Here is a 10,532-nt window from a genome sequence, read left to right as displayed (position 1 = left end):
CCCCTCCGTCCCCAGCACGAGGGGCCCCCAGAGTCCACAGTATAACTAGCTGGAGGCTGCCCCCGCTGGGGTGTCCCCTTCCTCCCTGCTTTGCTCTCCCTAGCCCCCACCTGTTCCCCGGAATCCTTCCCAAAAGTAAACTGTGAGGGAGTGAGCTCTTGTTCTCTGGGGAGACCCAGCTGAAGCCTGCACAAGGGGAGGGGCTCACAGTCTAGAGGGACGAACAAGGTCCCCTCGGACAGTGTGGGAAGTGCTGGCATGGCNTCCTCCGTCCCCAGCACGAGGGGCCCCCAGAGTCCACAGTATAACTAGCTGGAGGCTGCCCCCACTGGGGTGTCCCCTTCCTCCCTGCTTTGCTCTCCCTAGCCCCCACCTGTTCCCCGGAATCCTTCCCAAAAGTAAACTGTGAGGGAGTGAGCTCTTGTTCTCTGGGGAGACCCAGCTGAAGCCTGCACAAGGGGAGGGGCTCACAGTCTAGAGGGACGAACAAGGTCCCCTCGGACAGTGTGGGAAGTGCTGGCATGGCTATTTCCCACAGCGTGGGGGGCACAGAGGAAAGAGAGCTCCCACTCGGCGAGGGTGGCCAAGGTCAGGGCCAGGTTGGACTGGGAAACAGACAAGGTAAAGAGGAAGTTGTGGGGGTGGAGGAGCACAGGCAGGTGGGGCCAGGGGGACCAGTGCCGGCTGTGCTCTCGGCTCTGGCCGGACGCGGCCAGATGTTACCCGGGGTCGGATGCACCTGATGGAGATCTGCTTGGAAATGAGGCAAGATCTGCTCACGAGTGGCCTGTTGAGAGGTTATTTTAGCCAGCGGGGACAGGAACGATGCAAGGGTTGAGCAGGGAAGGGGCGTCAAGTTCCTGCGTCACCTAGAGCCTCACTCTTCGAAGCGTGGTCTGGGACCAGTGGCTTTGGCATCACCAGAGCGCTTGTTAGAAATGCAGACTCTCAGCCCCATCCAGATATTTGGAATCAAAGCTTGCATTTGAGTAGAATTTGAGAAGTCCTGTCCCAGGACACTCTGCAGCAAATGCTTACTTTTGCCTGGGGTGCTGGGGGCGGGTCCCCTCCGCAGTGGGAGGTGAGCCATCTGGGAGGGCGGCGGCCCAGGAGCGGCTGGGGGTGAAATGCCTCCTCCCGGAAATGTGGGCTGTGAGCGGGCTGGAGGGAGGAGGGACGCGGATGAGGAGTTCTGTTTGGGGCATGCTACAGCTCAGGTGTCCTCGGCGACGGGTCTAGAACTCGGAAACCAGAGGTGTCCATTGGCAGTGGATTTTAAGGAACTGGCTGGCCTTGAGTCTTCGACATTTTCTCAGTTCTTGCAAACCATCCATTTGATGATTGAGCCTGTCTAAAATATTGCCAGGCGTTATGGGATCGAGCCCCACATCAGGCTCTTCCTCTATGAGCCTGCTTCTTCCTCTCCCACTCCCCCTGCTTGTGTTCCCTCTCTCGCTGGCTGTCTCTATCTCTGTCGAATAAAGAAATTAAAAAATCTTTAAAAAAAAATAAAATAAAATATTGCCAGGGATCAATGTCAACATACCACATTACCTTATATTAGGATCTCCGAGTGAGACCCCGAATACAGCACCGTCTTCCTCACTGGGGTGCTGAGTACATTGGGAGTGCAGTACTGAGCAAACACATTCCGGGAGCTGAGTGCAGGACGGGGCTGCAGGGCCGGGAGCCGAGCTGCTGTGTTAATGCCGAGCCCCAGGCCAGGTAGATCCAGGCAGCAGAACACACACAGAGCTCATGGGCCGCCCTGTTTCCTACGGGCAGCTTCTTCCCAATAGTGCCACCTGTTCCTCTGAATTTGCCCATAAGAGAGCCACACCCCCTTCCCAGGAGGCCAGGGGTCACAGACAGGAGACTGGGGTGGGGAACCGCTGTCCCACTACACACCTGTCTGCTCACGCAGCCCGAGGACAGCGATCCCGCGGTCGTGCCCCCAAGCTCTGCGGCACCTTTGCGTTGACCCCGGGACCTGAAGCACCGACCGGATAAGGGCTGAAGGCGGTCTTGTTCTCTGGCTGCAACACCCTGTCCAGTCCCACCGAATGCTTTCCTTTTGCATACGGCTGTCTTTGGTGAGGAAATGAGAAGCAAGGCAGGACAGAGAGGGGTGCTCCCTTGAGCCGTTTCAGCTGCGGCCCCCCAAGCTCCTGGCCTTGCGTGGAGATGGTGCCAGAAGGCCCGTTCTGTCCCCAGCTGCCTGGCTGACCCCGGGCTCTGCGGAGCCTTCCTTGGGAGGGGGGTGTGTGTGTGCACAGAGGGGGTCCTCATTGTGCCCTCCCCATCGTCCCTCTGCTCCTCCCCTGCAGGTGTGAGTCCCCACCAGCTCGAGCTCGGAATGCGCTCCTCCTCTCTTCTCAAGATTGCTTTTTAAAAGTAGCTTCTCAGACCCCTTACGCCGACTTTCCTATTTGAAGAAAAGCAGTGAATTCTACAGAACTTCTCATCCTCTGATGAAGCGATTGGGAACTTAACCGGAGAACCGGGTGGGGGGCAGTGCTTGTTAAACACGCAGGTGCCGGGCCCTCCTGGAGCCTGACAGCGGACGGTTTGAAGCCTCGTGGATGCTCCAGGGGTGGCCCCCGGTGCCCCGGGCCTCGTCCGGGAGCTTGTTCCAACAAGGACAAGAATGCAGAATCCGGCACCCACGGGGTGCACATTCATGTGAAAGTGTGCGCAGCACTGCCCCCCATCAGCTGTTCTCAGTCTTGGCCACACAGTAGAATCGACCCGGGTCAGGGCTCACCCCGAGAAATTCCACGGTGGGGGCCCCGGCTTGTAGGTGTTACGTCCACTTTTTGAAGGTTCGCTAAGTATAATACAGAGAAACGTGCGTGTATCACGTGTTCAGTGAGTTCCAGCAGTGGGCCACACCCAGGGAACCCAGATCAAGAATCAAGAGGTGACTACCTTGGGGTCACTCCCCCCGGCCCCCTCCAAAGTCAGCCGGGTCCTGACTTCTGGCGGCGTAGCTTTGTGAGGCTTCTTGATGCAAGCGGGTCACACGGTCTGCTCTCCTCCCGGGCCCTCTTCTGTCGACGGGGTAGTGTATGCAGTCGGGGCTGCCCTGTTCGCACGGCTCTGTTCGCGCAAGTCCTCTGTGCAAACACGGCAGCTCTCCTCTCTGCTGCTCACGGGCATTGGGTTTCTTCCAGTTTGGGACGATTACAAATAGAGCCCCCGTGTTTCTTCATGGTTCCCGTGATTTTAACGTAGAGCCGGTCTGAGAGCCACTGATCCGTGTGATGCTTTGTCCCCTCCTGGCCCCGAGATGCACCTGTTGGGGAGGAGCCCATGCCTTTGCAGTGACACAGCCTGCCCCGTTCCCATCAGCAACGTCTTCAGAGCCCACTGAGTCGTGGCTGGCAGCTGTCCTTTTTTAACCTTAGTGTCCAGCTGCCTAAGGATGACAAGTGGCCATTTCTAGAAGCCTCTGTGTTCTTCCAGGACAGCAGGAGCTGTGATATACTTTGAAGTCCAACCTTATTTTCTTTCAGTCAAATGCTTTGAAGAACAATTATGTGGCCGGACACCCACCTGTCTTCAAGCATCTGGCCAGTAAGGCTGCAATGGGACCTCCTGCTCACGGGTAGACAGTGCAGAATGGAGGCTGGGCCCCACCGCTAAGGACGGGAGTGAGAGGAGGGAGTCGCTTGTCTGGGGTCCAAAATTTAAGAGGACACCAAATACTCAGTAATCAAGACAAATACAATTTTAATGCAATATTTTAAAGATTTAAATCAATGCAAAAAATCCTTGATGAACAAAACATCAACATTTTATTTATTTATTTATTATTTATTTATTTATTTTTAAAAGATTGTATTTATTTGACAGAGACAGCCAGCAAGAGAGGGAACACAAGCAGGGGGAGTGGGAGAGGAAGAAGCAGGCTCCCAGCGGAGGAGCCTGATGTGGGGCTCGATCCCAGAACGCCGGGATCACGCCCTGAGCCGAAGGCAGATGCTTAACGACTGCACTACCCAGGCGCCGCAAAACATCAACATTTTAAATAAAGACCCGTGTAAGCTAAACTATATTGGACCACGAACAATAATAACAAAAAACCCCAAATCCCCCCAAAATAGTGAGCCCTTATATACATGTTCTTATGTATTTCTTTAATGGTTTGGGTTTTTTCCAGGACATTAATTGAAAAAATATTACAGAATGGCAAAGTAAGTATATAAAACTCATAGTATTATTTTAAATTTAAATTTTTACTAACACTATAAACAGCATTTGTTACCATTTGCTTCCCTGGCTTTAATGGAAACGGACGCATCATCGGTACTTTCAAGATCTACGTCTTTGCTTATCTTATTGTCAGTTCAGATAACGGCTGCGTCTGACAATTTCTCTTGACCAAGTGATGATCTCAAATGATTTTAAATTAATATGAAGTATTATCTTCAGTATTAAATAACATTAAATGTCAAATATTTTCATGACATTATCTAAAATTGTCACCCGATCAAGGGAAATTACTCCACAGGGCAACTCTCGCATTACCATTAAATATCATTGTTATCAAATATTAATATTAAATAGTATTAAACAGTGTTTTCATAACATTAAATTATAAGAATTGTCACTTCATCGCCTGGGATCTGGTGTCTTGAGGACCGTTGGCTCATACGTTTTTTCTGATGTTTTGGGGGGAAGGCCAACACAGCCCCTATTACACCACCTTGGCTGGAGTGGAAACCTCCGTATCTTTGAATTTTTCCTTTGTATTTTCGATCTCCTTGTCTCTTTTGTGCTGATTCTGGGTAATTTCTTTCTGACGTTCCTGCTAGTGTGTTAATTCTCTTTGGTCACACGAGCTCTGTTCTTTGACCACTATCTGGGTCTGTTCGGGAGGCTGTAACAAATACCACAGTCTGGGCGGCTCACACACAGCAGATGCTTACTCCTTGCCCTGCTGGAGGCGGTGAGTCCAAGATCACGGCGTCCGCAGAGGCTGCGTCTGGGGGGACCCACTGCCAGGCTCACAGACGGCCGGGGCCTCTTCCGTACGGTCCCTGACCCCATTCCTGAGGGACCCCACTCCTGACCTACTCACCTTCCAAAGTCCCCACCTCCAAACACATCACGGCAGGGATTCGATCTCAACATGGGGATTTGGGGAGGACACAGGCACTCAGCCCCCGGCGCCCACCATGCAGTGAGTTTATTTCAAATCATTTCTGCTTCTTTTCCAGGACTTCCGATTGTTTCTTTCTCAAACCTGCCTGTGCACTCCTGGTAATGCCAAGTTACTCCTCATCTTATTTCATTCCACTTTTTATTTCTTTCACTGCGTCGTAAATGTCTACCATGTAGCCGGCATGCAGCGGCTGTGACACCTGAAGCCTTCGGGGGGCTCACTCTGTTGCTGGTTGTCTCTGCCACGCTCACGCATCATGCCTGCCCCTTCGCGTGTCGGCTGTGACCTTTTGGCTTGCTCTGCTGGAATCGTGAATGCCTAGATGTGGGGTGCTTTCGTACAGAGAGGGCTGTTGTCTGATTCAGTTGTGAGCCAAAAGTGACATGGACTAGAAATCACCTGTCGGCACCTCCAAGGCCACCCCATGTTTGGTGACTTGCTGGGACTCGCAGGACTTGGGACAGAGTCCTTCGCATGGGTATGATTCACTGGGGTAGAAGGACACAAAGCAAAGTCATTCAGGAGAGAAGGTGCATGAAGTGAAGTCTGGAGGAGGCCAGGATGAAGCTTCCAGGAGTCCCCCCAGCAGAGTCACACAGGGTGGGCGAAGTCCCTTCAGCAGCAAGTTCTGACAACACATGCGCACTACTGTCTACCAGAGACTTGGTGCTGGTGTTTTTACTGGGGGGGGCTCATGGGAGCACCTGCTGCCTGGCATGCATCCAAATTCCAGACTCCCAGAAGAAGGGCAGGTGTTCAGTGCAAACCCCACTGTCTGTACACACAACTTGGGCGCGGGGAGCCACTCTTATCAGGGAATAGTGAAAACTCTCCCCAGGTCCACGTTCCCGGACGCCCGCCAAGGGCCAACCTTGCAAACTTTCTAAGGACGCAGTCTTCTTATGAGAACACTTTTCTGCACACTCCATCAGCCCCACGCCCCAAATTGTCGCTGCCCCAGGGTTTAGTGCTCCTGGACAGTGACGCCAGGAGCGTCCACCTTCAGACAACCCAACTCTCACCCTGCTCTCGAGGCTTGCCTCCTTCTCGGAGATGAGCTGCGAAGGCAACTTGGAAAATACCCCTGACTCCTCGTGGGTCTGGTAATTCGTCAGAAAGTGTGTCTTTTCGAGAATCCAAAGCCTCCCAAGTGGGAAACTCCTCAGAGCACCTAATTCATCATATGTCAGAAATAAAAATACTTTGTATTTATTTTAAAAATAATTTTTAAAAATTCCAATAGGAATTCCTAAGTTCGGTTATCAGGCTAAAAATAAACCTAACTGTTGGGAGGTTGTCATCCACTGCATAACATTCCCACAGAAACCCTGGAAACCTGTCTCCATTTCGCTACCTGGAGACCTGCTTCTCTCAGCTTGCCTGCCCGATTGCTGGTCTCAGCTGTTCCTTCAACCAGGGCTGACTTGTCTGTTAGGCACAGTGTTTTGGGCTTGAGGGACTTTCAGGGAATACAAAAATGTTTTTTTAGGGACCACAAAAAGAAAAAGGTTTCCAACTTCTATGAATTATAAGACCATTCCTGAGCTCTGGTAACCTTCAGCTGCAACTCTGGATCGATCAAAATTTCCAGGGAAATTTCCAATCCTTTCTTGGCAAAGACCCTCAGTCCCTGCATTGTGGAAAGCCTTTCCTTAGAGGAAGGCTACAGTCATCATCAATTATTCAAACTGACAAATCGGGAAATGTTCATGGATATTTCTAGAGTTATGGGGGTGGACAGGGGACAGGAAGCAGAGCCCAGCCCTTCTGAGAGACCCAACAGCACTTAATATAAATAATTTTAAGTGAAAGGGCTAGTAGGGCATTTGGTACTTTGTCCTTTTCTTTTCTGAGAAATCAGACAAAATGAACATCAAACACTACATGCTATTCAATAATCCATCTGTGGTCTTTGCTTTTGTGAACAGAAACTGGTTCTTAACAAGCTCTATGACCTCAAATTGGAGATCCGCCTTTAATGCCTGTGAAAATCTCCTTTTCATCACTGAGATCATTAGGACCAAGTCTCTGCTTTCCTGCACACAAAATTTCCATTTCTAGTGGTACAAATTAAGGTTTCTTCCTGATTTTCCCGATGTCTTTTACACATGACAGAGAGAAGTAGGTCAAATGGCGTCTGCCATTTTAACTATGTATCATGTTTGCCACCAAAAACACTGCGAATGAAAAGAGATGGCTCTTCCTTCCACTGGCAAGTCAGAGGCCATTCCAGCATCTTCCTAAGGAGTACATCCTTGTCACCCAGGCCATCAGGAGACCTGGGCAAAGCAAAGGGTTGTCTCATAGAAGGCTGTGACTCAAGATCAGATTTTAACATTCACATCATGGATTGTGGCCGAGGTTTCTCAGCATAAGTGAACAAAACAGACAGAGGGAGGTTTGCCATGAAGCTAACAAATCTCAGGTCCCAGGGCCCCTCACTTTACAGGCTACTTCTGTGCTGTGATATCTTACTATGATGAATTTTATAAAAACGTGACTACACATCTACTGAACAGGAGAGAGCGAGGTCTATTTCTCTCCGTTCTGACATCCCCGCCACCATTATTTCTTTTACAATGGTTGGTATTGAGGTGAACCTGGGCTTTTAGGACCTGACTAAGGCTGAACTGAGGAGGGGATACACTTAGTTTTCATTGAGTGAGATCTGTATGTGATTTTTTTGGTCAAGTTTGAGAAAATCTCTATTGCATTCTTTCAGGCTTGGAATTTGGAAAAATTTCCCACAGGTGAGTTTTTGGTATCATATCCACGGATATCCAGGGCTAGATGCTTTAGGACATGTTAGCAAACCTGTTTTTGATAAAATAATAAACTTCAGTTCCACTTCTGACCAAGATGGGGTAATGGTGGCTAGATTTACTATCCTACATGAACAACTGAGCCCCAGACAGAATACATGAAAGAATGATTTTGAAAACATTGCATGTCAGACAACAGAGAACAGGGACCACTGAGAGATGAGAAAGAAATAAGGCAATCCAGCAGTCTTCCCATTGAGGAGGTGGAGCTGGGAGTCCAGGGAAGACAGTGGCCAAGGCTCTGAGACTAGAGTACCAGAGAGGAGAGAGCTGCCTGGAGAGAGGCCTCTCGACGACTCAGTCAAGTAGTGCTCAACACGTGCATGTGAAGGAACTTCCTGAGGCTGAGAAAAGGACCACCTGAAAGGATTACAGGGGACAATCGAAGCTCACACAGTGCTTGAAATAACACATGGGACACTAGGTAAAAGGAATGTGTTTGCCTCAGTGGTGAAGCAAACTTAGCCCTATATTAAATGCTGCTCTGATCCAACTTAACACAGTTTAAAACCAAAACCTTATAGGATAGAACTGTTTCCAAGTAAGTTAATTATGTCCCCTAAACAAAGCTCCAGAACATTTGTAGGAATACAAAAATACCCAGCACCCAACAAGTTAAAATTCACAATGCCTGCCATCCAACAAAAAATGACCAGATATGTCAAGAAGCGAGAAAATGTTACCCAGAATCAGAAGGAAGAGAAAAAAAATTGAAGTCAAACAAGAAATAGAACAGATGATAGAATTAGTATATAAGGACATTAAAAAAAGTTGTTATAACTGTATTCCATATGTTCAAGAAGTTTGAGGAAAGATGGAACATGTTAAGTATAGACATAGAAGATATAAATAAGATCCAAATCAAACTTCTAGAGATGAAAACTACATCAGCTGGTTAACTGCAGATTAGACTTTGCAGGAAAAAAGGTTAGTGAATTAGAAGCATAGCAAGAGAAAATATCCAAAATGAAACACAGAGGGGGGAAAAATTCTGTAGAGCAACAGTGACTGATGGGACAGTTTCAAATGGCCTAATAAATGTGCAATTGGAGTCCACGAAGGAGAGGAAAGAGAGGGCAGGAACGAAAAAAAAATTGAAGAAATAATGGCTGAAAAATTCCAAATCTGATAAAAGCTACAAATTCGAACATCTGAGAAATTAAATGAACCCAAGTGTGTATGGACACACACCCGTACCCATAAAAATTACACCATGGTACATCATAATCAGGTTGTATAAAACTGGTAATAAGGAGAAAAATTTAACACAGCCAGAGTAAAAATGATACCCTTTGTATAGGAGAACAAAGATGAGAACTGCAGATTTCTCGCTGGAAACAATTCAAGCTAAAACAGTGAAGCAACATCGTTAAAGTACTGAAAGAAAAAAAAAACTATTCCTCTAGAATTCTATACCCAGCAAAACTATCTTTCAAGATTGGCGAAATAAATATTTTATAGCACACACAGGCTGAAAGAACTCAGCACCAGCAGCCCTACACTATAGGAAGTACTGATGTTCACATCCTTCAGGCGGAGGACAATGATACCATACGGAAACGTGGATCTGCAGGTGAAAGGAAGAGCACAAGAAATGGAAATTTAAATGGATAAATATAAACACTTTGTTTCTCATTAATTGGATTTCTTTAAAATTTAGTTGACGGGGTGCCTGGGTGGCACAGCGGTTAAGCATCTGCCTTCGGCTCAGGGCGTGATCCCGGCGTTATGGGATCGAGCCCCACATCGGGCTCCTCCGCTATGAGCCTGCTTCTTCCTCTCCCACTCCCCCTGCTTGTGTTCCCGCTCTCGCTGGCTGTCTCTATCTCTGTCAAATAAATAAATAAAATCTTTAAAAACATAAAATAAAATAAAATAAAATTTAGTTGACTATTTAAAGTGAAAACAATAACAATGTATTGTAGGGCTTATCCATTCACAGGAGTGAGTGTCTGGCAATTATAGCACAGAGACTAGGAGGGGAGAAAAGGACACATATGCCATCCATGCTTGCATCACACATAAGGTGGTCTGATATTCCTTGAGGGTATACTGTAAGGCAAAAAAGTATAGTATAAACTGTAACATAGCTACTAAAATAATAAAGTTATAGCTAATAAGCCAACAAAAGAGAGAAAAGGAATCATAAAGAAGGAAAACAAGGGGTGCCTGGGTGGCTCAGTTAGTTAAGTGGTTGACTCTTGATTTCAGCTCAGGTCATGATCTCAGGGTCATGAAATCAAGCCCTGTGTCAGCCTCTGCATTCAGCAGGGAGTCTGCTTGAGGATTCTCTCTCTCCCTCTGCCTCTCCCCCAACTCGCCTGCATTCTCTCTCTAATATAAATAAATCTTTAGGAAAAAAAAGAAAGAAAAACAAAACTCAGTTAATCCAAAAGAAGGAAGAGAAAGAGAAAACAGCAACCACAGAATGGACAGGATAAGTAGAAAATGAATAATAAGATATTAAATGTAAATGGCCTAAATACCTTGACTAAGAGACAGAGGATGTCAGACTGGACTACATCAGTACCCAAATATACGCT

This window comes from Ailuropoda melanoleuca, chromosome 1, assembly GCF_002007445.2.
Source record: "Ailuropoda melanoleuca isolate Jingjing chromosome 1, ASM200744v2, whole genome shotgun sequence".
NCBI classification, from domain to species: Eukaryota; Metazoa; Chordata; class Mammalia; order Carnivora; family Ursidae; genus Ailuropoda; species Ailuropoda melanoleuca.
The sequence above is the reverse complement of the archived record's forward strand: the minus strand, read 5'-3'. Positions refer to the sequence as shown.